The following is a 14,736-nucleotide window of genomic DNA, read 5'->3' as shown; positions in this document are numbered from 1 at the left end:
TCGAAACCTAAAATCTGTTATTGGAATACAATGCTTGAATCCTCTGTACCATATTCTACCCAAGGTCATCTGGCCTATGCTTGAAAACTTCCATTTTTAGGAAATCTATGATCTCAAAAGTCAGCCTATTCTATCTTTGGTCACTTCATTTAGAAAGTTCTCACTTACATTAAGTTCTATGTATTTCACACTGCACAGCAATTATTTGTTTATACATTTGCCTCCCCCCTACACCCTCTTCTCTGCCAGCTTTAGACTATGTACTATGTCAACAAAGTTCACTCTTACTTATTTCTCAATCCCGAACACCAGGTCTGGCACAGAATAATCAATAAAGATTTGTTGAACAAATGAATAAAGAACAAGTAAGCAAATAAATGAATAAGCAAACAAACACTACTTCTGTTAGTCCTAAATCCTATCTCACCCCTATTCAGAAAAGTCTATTGCTTCTTCCCCAGACTGAACTTTAGGTACTTGAAATCATCTTTCAAAATCCCCCAAGTCTTCTTGTTCTCTCAGTGTTAAACATTGAGTTTTCTCAATGTTTCTCAAATCAAGTTTTCTCAATGTTAAACAGTGTCTGTATCTTCAACTATACACCGTACAATTTTGTACCTTCCCGATCCTTCCCTCTGAACTTACTTGGACTTGATGTTTCTATACTACTTTCCAGTTTCCCTGCAGCCCTCCAAACAGTCCCTTCCTGTGGTTTCTCCACAAGTCTTTACTTTCTTTGTACTTCACAGATCCCCTCACACTGGTCATTTTGCGATCTACATTCAGCAAAATAATTGGCATTTTTTTTTTTTTTTTTTTTATTTATTTGACAGAGAGATCACAAGCAGGCAGAGAGGCAGGCAGAGAGAGAGGAGGAAGCAGGCTCCCCTAGAGAGCAGAGAGCCCGATGCGGGGCTCGATCCCAGGACTCTGAGATCATGACCTGAGCCGAAGGCAGCGGCTTAACCCACTGAGCCACCCAGGCGCCCCTAATTGGCACATTTTTAAAACTACGCCATTTTAAACTTTGTTTATAGGAAAACAAGTCCAAAGGATCAATCCTGAGAGGAGAAAGGAAAAATATACTCAATTCTTAAATAAGGAGACCAAACACATCTTAAATCTTCTCACAGTCTGTGCCGGTCAAATATTTGGGACAATGACAAGCCAATGCCTTCTGACGGGCTGCAGTATAAAGCGAGGCTCAAAGCCAACATTTAGAATGGTAGTTCAGATGGCACCCCTCTATCCATCCTAGACAACAAACTGCTCTAATAGAGGGAAAGACACGCTGATCACATTTTACCAATGCTCCAGAGGCTCAGGGAGCCTAATAATTTATGAGCAACTAATTATACTGAAGTATTAATTATGAATCAACTGAATGGCTCTGTAATAAACGCAGGATCGTTGTGAGGTTTCAGAAAGGCCATCTGTAAGGCGATATAATAAAAAGATGACTGGATCTAAAATCAAGAGATCTGGATTTAGGTCCTGGCTCTGCTATTTACTAGTTATGACTCTAATAAAAGTCCCCCCCACCTATGAGCTACAATTTGGTGTTTCCCACTCTATGGTCACTAGACAGATACTGGTCAAGAGGCAACTAAGGAATGGAAGTGATTTATGTCCCCTTTTCTATAAAAAGCATAAAAATACAGTGCTAGCACAGAAAGAAGGGAAAGAAAACGTTTTTCAAGTAGCCATTATGTGTAAGGTACTTTACACACTGAATGAAACGGGACACAGACTGAGGGAAGGACTGTGTACAGCAGCAGCTACTCCTTTCCACCCTATGACATCCGGATGCCACAGCCACTAATACAAAAAGGGCCAAAATAAAGAATTTAAGATATACATAACATCAAAGCCAGAAGCAACTTTTAAAGGTCGCCTAATCTGACCCTCTCATATAACAGGTAGGAATACTGAGGTATTCATTCTGTAAACACAGAACGAAATTGCTAAAACACAGCAGTTTAAAGGTGGGATTAGAACCCATGTCTTCAGACTCTCTGCCAAAGAATTTTCCAAATATACCTCTGGTAATTCTATCCCCCGTGTACCTTTTCTGACCTGAACTCTGCTACTCTTGATTTAGGTAAGTCAAATCCAGCCAGTGGCAAAAAAAAAAAAAAAAAAAAAAAAAAAAAAGGCACAATATAAACATGTTTGGCTGGACTCGATTGATATTTACTAAATGTCTTTCATGAGGCATAAATAAATTCTCGGTCTTCAAATCAGCCATGTGAAAGTTACGTACACCTTTTAATATCATTGCAGGTTCTTCATTTAAGTACAATTCAAATCAATAAATCTTTACTGAGTACTTACACATAAAGTGCCATGGTAGAAACCAGGGACAAAGAGATAAATAAATGAATATGCTCTAACGCTAGACATTCTCATAGTTCAGTAAGCAAGATACATAGGACTAGAAAACCACAGTGCCAGGCCCATTGTGAACACTGCTACAGAGAAGTACAAGTGGTAAAATGTGAGAAGACATGAAAAGGAAAGACAGTATTGAATTTAGGTGATCAGTGAGGCTTCATAGAAGAGGTGGTGTTAAAAGCAGGGGCTTAAAGAATAAATGAGACTAGTGGTCTTTGACCCTGGACTATTAGAATCCCTAGGAGCTTTTTAAAACACCAGCTCAAGTACTTACGGGGCAGTATACTAATATATACAACTTACTTTGAAATGTGTTTTTAAAAAGTAAGATGGATTATTGGATGAACACGGGTATAATATTCTTGTCCATATATAATTTATATATATATAATTTATAGTGGATATGATAAAGCAAATATATGAAAATGTTAATGGTAGAAAAATCTAGGTGGTAGACATACAGGTATTCACTATAAAATTCTTTCAACTTTGATGTACTTTTGAAATTTCTCCTAATAAAAGGGGTAGAGGGCAAATACCAGTACCGAGCTCTGATTTAATGCCTGTACCTAGGGACTAGGTGCAGGCATTGGTAAAGTACCTGAACCAAAGAAAACAAACAATAAATAAGCAGACTATTTTGATGGAGAATGATAATGGCAAATGCATCCTAGACCACAGGAATAGCATAAGTGTGAAAGTACAGTGAGGTAGAATGCAACACAAAAATAAAAAAGTAGGACACAGCAATCAGAGAGCCTTTTATGTTCTATAACACCTACAGCACTAGTCAGAAAAATGGTCCCTTCTAAGCAGTTCTAGATCCACGCAATGAATGTCCCATGTTAAAAATAAAAGATGACACTTGATTTAAAAAGGCTGTGGAGAGATGACAATGAGAAAAGAGCTGTTGCCTGGAGGAGGGGACCAGCTGCCATCCGTCTGCACTGAGGGCTCTGTGATGCCTTCAGCTCACACAATGGGACTTGGAGTTTTGGAGAGTCCTATAAACTGCTTAACAGAGTTGCTCAAATTCTAAAAAACAGCTTCCCCACAGACCTCCTGAACTAACTATCTTTACAAATAGGATTTCAGCCATCATTTGGCACTGATAGCTTAATAACCACTAACATTGGAAAACACTTTGGAATTTACAGAAAACTTGGAAATCTACTTGGTTGGTGTCAGTTTTCTCATTCATGCATGCAAATATTTATTCATCACCTACTGTATGCCAGGCTGTGCTAGGTGCTGGGGATAAAACAGTGAGCAAGTCAGAAGAAGCAAAATATCAGAGACACTGCCAGTCACCCAGAGCCAGCAGAGGCATGGATGTGAAATAAAGTCTGTGTGACTCCAGGACCAACTCTTTTTCTACTACACCACGTGTCACTGTTCACTCTAACGGCAAAGGGACTAGATAACTTCTAATAATTCCTCACGCCATTGTTTAAGGTGAAGAAGGGAAAGGAAGAAGAAAAAATAAAACCTAGTCTACATATTAATCACATTTGTCAGTCAACAACTCAAAGCAGCTGAGACTGGCACGACCAACACTCCACCCAGAACTGGGGAGTACTGCATGCCCTTGACACCTGGTTATGAGAATCTGATCTTTAATTAAATTGTGCCAAGAGGTTTTCTTTGGCAGGAGCCCGGAATGCTGCAGTCTTGAATTCGCTGAGGGATGTCCTTCTGACACGTCCAAGGCACTCCCGCTATGCAGCCTCCAGCCACTTGCTCTGGTTTAGCAACAAGAAAGCAACTGCTGAAGTAGCAGGGAGGAAAACTGGAGGCTGTTTCTGGGTTGTTGGAAAAGCTACTTTAATTTCTGACACTGCTTCCACAGGTAAAATACAAATAAGACTGTACTTTATAGAGCTACAAGAATTTATTTTTTAATATTTTATTTGAGAGAGAGAGAAAGAAAAGAGAGAGAGCGCGTATGAGTGGGAGGAGGGAGAAGGAGAGGCAGACTCCCCGCTGAGCAGGGAGACTGGACATGGGGGTGGATCTAAGGACCCCGGGATCATGCTCTGAGCCAAAGGCAGATGCTTAATCAACTGAGCCACCCAGGCACCCTGATTACTAGAATTTAAAAGCATAGATATATAGATATACATGGAACATATATATGCACCTAGCATGTTGCCTGGCACAAAATAGATGTCCAATAAATATCTGTTCTTATCCCCCACTCATCTTTCCAGTTTTATCTCTACTATTCCTTAAACTTAGTCATTCCAGCTCAATATGCTTTCATACCCCTGCCTTTGCCCACACTGTTCTCCCCGCCTAAGATGTCCCAACTTGTCTGCCAAGCAAACTCCTCCTCATTCTTCAAGACCCACTTTGATTCACTTTCTCTATGAAACCTTCACAGAAGCCCCTCTAATTCTGTCTTTTCCCCAACATTTTAATTAAATTATACATACTTCTATGCAGCAGTTTCTATATTTCTGGGCAGCCCCACCAGACCACAAACAAGACAAGGGACAAAACTGAGTCTGTCACAAGTCCCACCCAGCACAGACCTGACACATACTAGGTACCTTGCAAAGTCTCATTAACTAAGGCAGCCTGGTTTACAGAAAAACAAAACAAAACAACAACAACAAAACCCAAAACAACAACAACAACAACAAAACAGAAGCTAGAAGGATCCTGAAAAACCAGCCAATCTCAAACCTTTATTTTAGCTGGTAACCTGAAACCCACAGAGGTATGAAATTTACCTAAGATCACTCAGTGAAATAGTGAGGACATGAAGAGACACTGATTATTCTGATTCTCTTAAAAACACTCTTTCTACACTAATTATAATTTGAGACAGAAAGAACAAGGTCTGTATCTGGAATTAGAGAGCGTGGGAGCCAGAGAAGTGAAATGGAAAAGGCAGAGAGATTTGGGGTCCAAGACTTAAGCTAGCCCTGTACCTTCACCCTCCTCTCCCCTGCCCCAATAATACCTACACATCTTCCTTACTTCTACCACCCTTGCAGAAAGCCACTAGAGTTACTTGCAGAACCAGTACTACTACCAAGGTACTGGTACTCTCCCTACCATATTGGGAAATTCCTGACCTGCAGCCCCAATTAAGCTATTCCTAACAGTTAAGGGGAAATTTTAAATCTATTTTACCAAACCATTAGACTTCCCAATGGATGCCCTGAAGTGAGAAAATCATCACTAAAACGTGAGGCCCATACAATCTGAGAGCTGGAAGGAACTTATAAGGCCATCTGGTTCAACCACCCAAGAAACACTGGAATCTACTCAGTTGTCTCCTGAATGGATTGACCTTCTAGTCAATCTCTGCCCGAACATTTCCTGTGATTTCCCACACTGCCTTATCCTTGCTGCCTGGTACCCCATTCCTAGTCACCTCACTCAAAGACTTTAGTTCCTAGATTAGTCTTCTTCTGTACCTCCCCAATTATCATTCTAGATGGCCTCTATACCCTGCCAACAATGATGACCGTTCCAACACACTGGCCATTTTAACTGTTGACCTCTAGTCCAAATTGGCCAATACTCCCATAATCACACCCTGAACCTTATCACCAAAATGTATATTAACTCCAGTATCTGGAATGAATCCTATATACTCCAACACAACCTTCTATCCATGCCGCTCACTTGCTCAAGAACTTCTACTACAATTCCTAGACTTTATTTTCAGCTCAAACCCACTATCCATTAGTACCTCCTGTCTTCACCTCTCTTTTTCCTTAACTATAGCCCGTCAAAATCATTCAAACATCACAAGCCATCAATCCTCTAAAACCCAGCAACAAAAAAGCAAACGACTCAATTCAAAAATGGGCAAAGGACTTGAAGAGATATTTCTTCAGAGAAGAGGTACGAATGGCCAATAAGCACATGAAAAGAAGTTCTAATGTGCTTATAATTACTAATCACATGTGGTTATAATCACTAATCATTAGGGAAATGCAAGTCAAAACTACAATAAGATATCACCCTGCCCCATTAGAATGGCAACTATCAAAAAAAGAGAAACCAAAAAGTGTTGGTGAGGATGTGGAGAAATTGGAACCCTGCACATTACTGGCGGGAATGTAAGTTGGTGCAGCCACTGTGGGAAACATTATAGCAGTTTGTCAAAAAATTAAAAATAGAATTACCATAAAATGCAGCAATTCCACTTCTGGATACATATACACAAAAATATTCAAAACAGGGTCTCAAATATATATTTGCACACCGATGCCCATAACAGCATTATTCACAACAGCTAAAATGTGGAAGCGATACAAGTATTCTTTAACAGATGAATAGATCAGCAAAATATAATATACACATACAATCAAATATTATTCAGAAAAAGACAGAAATTTTGTAATATGCTACAACATGAATGAACCCTGAGAACATTATTCTCAGTGAAATAAACCAATCACAAAAAGACAAATACCATATGATTCCACTAATATGAGGTACTTAGAGTAGTCAAAATCATAAAGACAAAAAGTAAAATGGTGGCTGCCAGGGGCTGGTAGGAAGGGAGAATAGGGAGTTATTGTTTAATAGGCACAGAATTTCAGTTTTACAAGATGAAGACTTATAAGATGAATGGTGCTAATGGTTGCATACTAATTTAATAATGTATTTAATGCCACTAACCCACACACTTAAATAGTTAAGATGGTAAGTTTTATGTTATGCATATTTCACCACAATAAAAAAAAAAAGTTAGGGGAATTAGAATTTGCTCTCCAATAGATACAATACAATGCGCTGAAAGTTCACAATGCTATCACAGTCATATTACCACAGGAGCCTATTAATGCTGGGGTAGAGGCCAATGAACTAAGACTTAAGATATTAATTACAAGCAATGTATAACTGATTCTCAGTAAAATGTGTAAGACAATAAGTTTGTAACGGGCTGTCACTGTACATGTATACTTTAAACAAATTTGATCAATCTAAACAAATCTGATAAATAAAAACAACGACAACAACACACACACACACAAAACAATCAACTGCCTTGTCTTCTCTCCCTTTACAAAATGCAACTGGCAAAATCCCAGCTTTGGGATAGTCGAACTCCCACTCTCCCCCAACTGTCTCTGTACTGAAGCAGCTGAATATCCTAAAGAATGTTACCTAATTGACTGCTTTCACTTGAAAATTATGAATACCTTTCTGCAAAAGATTACCTTGCCTCAAATGGGGATTCAATTAGGCTTCCCACTCACCCCTTTACCTTCACTGATGAACTCACCTTCTGTAAGAAAACAGAAATCCTTGCAGGAGAACTCCATCTTCCCACTTGCAAATCCATATGCCTCCCTGCCCCTGTACCACCCATTTACAATGAAGGAGGTATTCCTATTCCCATCAAAAGCCATTCCTTCTTCTCCCTCAACTTGCACTCCCTCTCACCTGGAATGATCTCTTTTGGCTATACTAATCAACCAAACTATCAATCAATCTCTCCCACTCCCTCTCCATCTCTCTCTCTTAATTCTATTCAGTCATTCAATATGTATTTATTGAGCACCTACAATGTACCAGTACTAATCTAGCTGAATAAGACAATGTCCTTGTGTTCGTGGGTTTTATGGACTAGTAAGAGAAGCAGACAAAGAAGTAAGCAAATATATAATGTCAAGACCATAATGAAAATAAAGAGTAGTGCATGTGACTCTGGGTGGGGGGAGGCCAGGGATGGGTGATATAGAAGACAAGATGACCAGGACAGGCTTCTTTAAGGAAAAGACACTTAAGACCTGAATGAAATGAGACAACTAATCAACGTAACATGTGGAAGCATTTTAAGCAGAGGGAGCAGTAAGTACAAATGTCCAAGATGAGAATATTTTGGGGCATGTAGAGTAGCAAAAAGGACAAGACCAAAGTTTAGTGAACAAGGAGAAACATGGCAGAAAAATTAAATTAGAGGTGCAGCCAGAGGTCAGACTATATAGGACTTTACAGGCCATAGTAATTTGGATCTTGTATCAAGCATGGGAAGACACTGAAGAATTTTGAGTAGTGATCTGATTTATGTTTTATTTTTTTTTATTTTTTTTAAAGATTTTATTTATTTATTTGACAGACAGAAATCACAAGTAGGCAGAGAGGCAGGCAGAGAGAGAGAGGAGGAAGCAGGCTCCCTGCCGAGCAGAGAGCCCGATGCGGGGCTCGATCCCAGGACTCTGGGATCATGACCTGAGCCGAAGGCAGAGGCTTTAACCCACTGAGCCACCCAGGCACCCCTGATTTATGTTTTAAATGGACCACTCTGGCTACAGAGAACAGACTGCAGGGGAGCAAAGGAAAAATGAAGAGACCATTAAGAAACTATTACATTAATTGAGGTGGGAACTGGTGGTAGCTTGACAGGACTGCAGTAGGTATACTGTAGTACAGCAAAGGTAGGTATTTTGAAGGTGGAACCAAATGGCTTATTTAGAGACTGGATGTACAGTGTAAAGGAAAAAAATGAAGAGGATCTCTAAATTTTTGGCCTGATCTGTAAATACTGAGTGAATATAAACATGCTATAGTGTCTCCTATTCAAAGACACACATACACATACACCCCTTCCTTGACACCAACATATTCCTCAAAACACATTTCTTTGTTTCCCTTCATAGCAAAGCTTTTCAGAAGAATTGTCTATTTACACTATCTCCACTTCCTCCCCTTTGGTTCACTAAGTAACACCCTCTATTTCACCAAAAGTAGTCTTGTCAAGACAACCAACCATCTCCATGTTGCCAAATCAAATGGTTACTATTCTGCCCTCACCTTACCTAATATCTCTGCAGCATTCACCTGGCTTTCCTTTTATCTTTCTGTGTATTCCTATCTCCTTTGCAGACTCTTGCTAGCTTGACATGTCCAAGGCTAAGAACCTCCTTTCCTCATACGCTACACTCTTGTCTAGATAATTTCATCCATTCCTATAGCTTTACTTATTACCTATATGTTGACAGTACCCAAGTTTTTACCTTTAGCCCAAAAGTTCTTTCAGACTAATAATCTGTTAGACAATTCTGCCTGCATTTCTTCTAAGTACCTAAACCTACAATGAACAAATGAAACTCTTGGTTTTCACAGCATCTATCATGAAATATTTTTGCTTATTTATTATACGTCTCCAGCAATAAACAGTAAGCTTCACAAAGAAGCAACTAAGTTCTTTGTGTTTACCAGTCTATACCTAGCAACGAAAGGGGGCTCAGCAAGAGGACACACCAAGATTTACTAGACCCTGTCTCTAGCCTCAAAAAGTCACATACTAATGGAATAGGTGATCCATAAACCACAATGACAGTATGACACAATAAGTGCAACTGTGAGTGGTGAGAGGAAGAACACGAGTGTTTCATGAATCCCAAAGAGGGGCCCTTAATAGCCTAGGAGTCAAGGAAGACTATCTTTAGAAGATAATTTAAGAGTTTATTTTTGCAAAAATAGCTATTAAGTGCCTACTAGATAAATTTTTATATAATTATTTTTAAGCTTTAAAATAACTCTTCAAAGTAGGTGTAAATATATTCTATTTTATATATGAAGTTTAGAAAGATAAAAAACCAAGGAGCTAGTAGGTTATGGAAACAAAATCTGAACTGAGGTCAGTATGCTTTTAAATCCCTCCCCCTCCTTCCTTTTCTTCTTCCTTTTTTCCCACCCTGTATCACAAGGTGCCACCAAAAATAATATCTTTTATACTTGCCACCTACTATTTGTTTGACCTAAAAGAAATCACTATATCTCTTGAACTCAGTTTTTAACATGGGATTCAATTACCAGTCTCTAAATCATCCTTGTTCTAACTCCCTCCTTTTCCTTCGTTATTAAGAATTGAGGCTCAGGGGCACCTGGGTGGCTCAGTAGGTTAAAGCCTCTGCCTTCGGCTCAGGTCATGATCCCAGGGTCCTGGGATCGAGCCCCGCATCCGGCTCTCTGCTCAGCGGGGAGCCTGCTTCCTCCTCTCTGCCTACTTGTGATCTCTGTCTGTCAAATAAATAAATAAAATATTTAAAAAAAAAAAAAAAGAATTGAGGCTCAGTTTTAAACCAGTCAGTGAGTAACCCTACGCATTTCCTTTTTTTTTTTTTTTTAAGATTTTTTTAAAAATTTTATTTATCTGAGACAGAGCGAGTGAACAAGAGCAAGGTGGAGAGGCAGAGGGAGAAGCAGACTTCCCACTGAGCAGGGAGTCCAGTGCAGAGCTTGATCCCAGGACCCTGAGATCATGACCTGAGCAGAAGGCAACCACTTAACCAACTGAACCACCCAGGCACCCCCTAGGCAGTTCTTTTATGCTACAGCATCTGAGCATTTTCACGGCTGAAAATGCATTCAGGAACAACCACAGTAACATCTATAGAACACTTCACAGTTTACAAATTAGTTTCACACATTCATTATTTCATTTGTTCTTCATCAACCCTATGAGGTGTTAAATCCCTGTTTTACAGAGGCCAGTGGAAGTGAAGTGTCTAGCCTAGCTCCATCTGGATTTTAGCCTACCCGAAATTGAATTTAAGAAAATAGAGGGGTGTGGAAAAGGAGGAAGAGAGTAAATGACTTATAGAGGAAACTCACCCAAGTGACCTAGAGCCAGGAGAAATTAACAGGGATCAAATCAGTTTCCCTTTCAAGGTAATGAGTGCTTGGCCATGGCACAGTGACCCATCACATGGAACTGCTTCTTTTTCATCTCAGTAATACCTTGAGTCCAGCCCCACATGTGGACGAAAAATTAAGAAAACTCTCTATATACTATATGCATTCACAGGGTCAGAAGAGACCATGGCATAAGAGAACAGATACCACCTTTAGAGAAGACTTGAATTTAGGCACCAGCTCAGCCACTGACTTGCTGATTAAAGTTTCCCCCTGTGTTATCATAGCCCCTTGTGCTTCTATCACATATACATTAACACATGAGGTTACAGATGTCTGTACTCCTTGAATCACAACAGAGGGTAGCAACTGAGTCCAGTTTCCATCTTTGTATCCCCAGCACCTGGCACCATAACTAACACAGAACAGGTGATCCAGAGAATGTGTGATGATGACAGATGTCATATTCAAAGCTCTTTGTATACATGTGCATTCCACATTACAGTGTAGACAGTGAGTGCCAGGAAAATAGCAACCTTGTCTTATCTCTGTTTCCCCTCTCATTCTCCCACTTTGAGAACGCTACTCAAGTAAAGTTAGTTGAATAGAAACAAAACAGTCCAAAAAGCCAGCCTTCAGAGGTAAAGAAATTAACCTATATGGTCCTCTTTTCCAGACTGCAGTCTTTCCCACCACACCTACCTCTACCCAAATAATACCTATCTTGCCCAGTCCACCCTCTTCTTCAAAAGATCACTGTTCTTTGTGACGACGTGGATGGAACTAGAGGGTATCATGCTTAGCGAAATAAGTCAATCGGAGAAAGACAACTATCATATGATCTCCCTGATATGAGGGAGAGGAGATGCAACATGGGGGGTTAAGGGGGTAGGAGAAGAGTAAATGAAACAAGATGGAATTGGGAGGGAGACAAACCATAAGTGATTCTTAATCTTACAAAACAAACTGAGGGTTAATGGGGGGAGGGGGATGGGGGGGTGGGATTATGGACATTGGGGAGGGTATGTGCTATGATGAGTGTTGTGAAGTGTGTAAACCTGGTGATTCACAGACCTGTACCCCTGGGGATAAAAATATATGTTTATAAAAAAAATAAAATTTAAAATTGAAAAAAAAAAAAAAAAGATCACTGTTCTTCTCCCTCAGGACTCCACCTTCTCTCCCTCTACCCCATCTCTACTATCTCCTCTTCTTTCATAGGCTCACAAGTCACCTCTTTTCCTCCAGGTAAGCAATGCCTCAAAGCTGCCATAGAGCTTTTGTTCCCAGTCACTTGTCACAAAAGACAGTCTGGGCCTCTGCCCAGCCCCACTGGACACTGTGCTCTTCTCCCACTCTAGTCTTCAAGCTCTCCACTTCTCATCTTGCTTACTCCCTACTGCCTACCGCTGCCTCCTCCCCTCTGCAAAGGAAGAGGGGGTCAAATCCTGGAAGAAAGATTGCTTATTGGCAGGCCCAAAGCAAGACACAGAGGAAGTAAGGAAAGAGACTGGCACTTGGGGAAGACAGAATTTGTAGATGAAAGCTAAACGTAAGGGAGTTAGGGAGGAAACACAGTGTTTGGACCTCACAAACACAACAAAGGTCCCTATGAACCTATTAATAATGAGAAAGCTTAACCAACAATTTTATTTCCTGTATTTCTCTTTTAAGATTTTATTTGTAAGTAATCTCTACACCTAACACAGGCCTCATACATGCAACGCCAAGATCACAAGTCCCATGCTCCACCTACTGAGCCAGCCAGGCAACCCTTAACCAACAATTCTAAAAGGAAAAGAGAAGAAAGCCTAACCAAGAAGAGAAGGACCCAAGAGAAGGAAGGAAAAACTAGCTATGGAGGGGAAAGAATAAGAAAGGGAAGTATGAAGAGAGTAGGAAAAAGGAAGAAAGTGGAGGGTGGCAGAAAAGATGGGTAAGGGAGAAGGAAAAATGATCAGGAGTAGGAAGTAGAAAGAAAAATGGGGGGGGGGGAGAGACAGACAGAATCACAGAAAAACTAGGGGGAGGAAGGAGATCAAAATAATCAAGGTAGGTTAGTATCAGGCCTAACATGTTTCTTGGTCCCAGATGATCAAGGAAAGAATTATAGTAAGACATTACACAGCCCCCAAGGTCTGTCATTAACTAGGCTGAGTAAGGAGGGGGCTCCAATGAAGATAGTCTGGTTTAAAGATTTTATTTATTTATTTGACAGAGAGAGATCACAAGTAGGCGGAGAGGCAGGCAGAGAGAGAAGGGAAGCAGGCTCCCCACTGAGCAGACAGCCTGATGTGGGGCTCATCCCAGGACCCTAGGATCATGACTTGAGCCGAAGGCAGAGGCTTTAACCCACTGAGCCACCCAGGCACCCCAAGACAGCCTAGTTTAAAACAGTTTTACACCCATGTATCAAATCACTGGCCAGTTCAGAGAAAAACCATTAACATGCCTTGATCGGTTTCTTTCCAACCCCACCTCCCTACACCCAACATAACTATACTCAACACCAAAACAATCAGCATTTTCAACCTCTGCCTTGTCTATTAAGCATCTGGGTCCTCAGCAGACCAGCAAGATGGCATCCAAAAGGCTGGCTGGAGAGGATACAAAGGTCTTCTTCTCAAATTCCCCTGTCTCTCACATTGTTGAGAGGGACATCTCTGCAGCTCATTCTAGGGCTTTAACCAGCTCACCTTTCCAAAACGCAGTTTACAGAAGGTCAAGCTCTTCACCACACAAATAAGGAAACTGAGGCGCACAGAGGCTGACTGAACCATACCTACCCTTCCTTAGGTCTCCAATGTCCTGGTTTACTCCACCTCTTAACAGGTCACTTATAATATAATGCCCCTCCCCAAAACCCAAGAGAAAAACCCCCCATGGTCCCAGCAGGCCCGCAGCTAAGCCAAACAGAGTGGAAAGCATCACAGTAACCACCAAGCACAACGGTGTTAGCAAAGGAGAACGGTTCGTGAGACACAGCAGTTCACCCCCAAACCAGCTTCTCCTTCACAACCTTCCCTAGCCAGAGCTCTGCTTCCAGGTGCTGGCCTAGAAGGCCAGCTCATCTGAGGGCTCAGCCCTCAGCCCCTTCTCTTGCTTAGGGTCTCTTTAAGGCAAGACCCTAAATCCGCCAGACTGCGAGGCACCACTCCCCGGAAGCCGACGGAGACCCCTCCCCCTCCCCAGCAGCGCCCAGCTAGGCGCGCCCCAGGGTGGGCCAGTATTACCTGGTGGGGGGAGCTGGCCCCGGCATCTCTGGCGACTGTTTTTGTCGCAGAGCCGCACCTCTCCCGCCCAGCTAGCCGCACAACGAGCTGGCTCCACCCGCGCGGCTCTACTCGTCTGGGGCCGGGCTCCCAGCAGCTCAGCCGCCCCAGCTCCCGCTCCCGGTGCAGCACGCTCCCGCCCTCGCAGGGCGCAGCAAAGGCGCAGCTTGGGGTTGGCGAAGCTGAAGGGGCGGAGGAAGAAGGGAGGGAAGGAGGTGGGAGGAAACCGGCGCTTCTCCTTTCCCAGAAGCTCTGCGGGCGGGGAGACTACTACCTTCCCACCCTCTCAGCTATCCTCCCCGCCTAGGTTCCAGCAGAAGGTAATTTCTCACAGGTCCAGACTTTCCAGGGCCTTTCAGAGTCCTGGGTGAGCCCCAGAGTCTAGGAAGAGAACCAGACCCCCTCTGTGCCTTGGTTTCTGCAGCTGTGTCTGGACTCCGGGGCAACTCTGGTCAAACCC

At 41.8% G+C, this 14,736-nt stretch overlaps 1 protein-coding gene across 1 annotated transcript in view; it reads right to left on the bottom strand.

Annotated features, from left to right (window-relative positions):
- LOC111154419 (p21 (RAC1) activated kinase 1) overlaps nt 1–14,397 on the bottom strand; it is a 96,503-nt gene extending 82,106 nt beyond the window's left edge. Inside the window, exon 1 of the mRNA XM_022514006.1 lies at nt 14,238–14,397. The gene's annotated coding sequence lies outside the window, so the exon portion shown is untranslated. The remainder of the gene's footprint in view (nt 1–14,237) is intronic.
- Nucleotides 14,398–14,736: the final 339 nt, after the last annotated feature.

This window comes from Enhydra lutris, unplaced genomic scaffold, assembly GCF_002288905.1.
Source record: "Enhydra lutris kenyoni isolate GAN:26980312 unplaced genomic scaffold, ASM228890v2 scaffoldscaffold37, whole genome shotgun sequence".
Classification (NCBI taxonomy): domain Eukaryota; kingdom Metazoa; phylum Chordata; class Mammalia; order Carnivora; family Mustelidae; genus Enhydra; species Enhydra lutris.
This window is presented reverse-complemented; position numbering and strand designations above follow the sequence as displayed.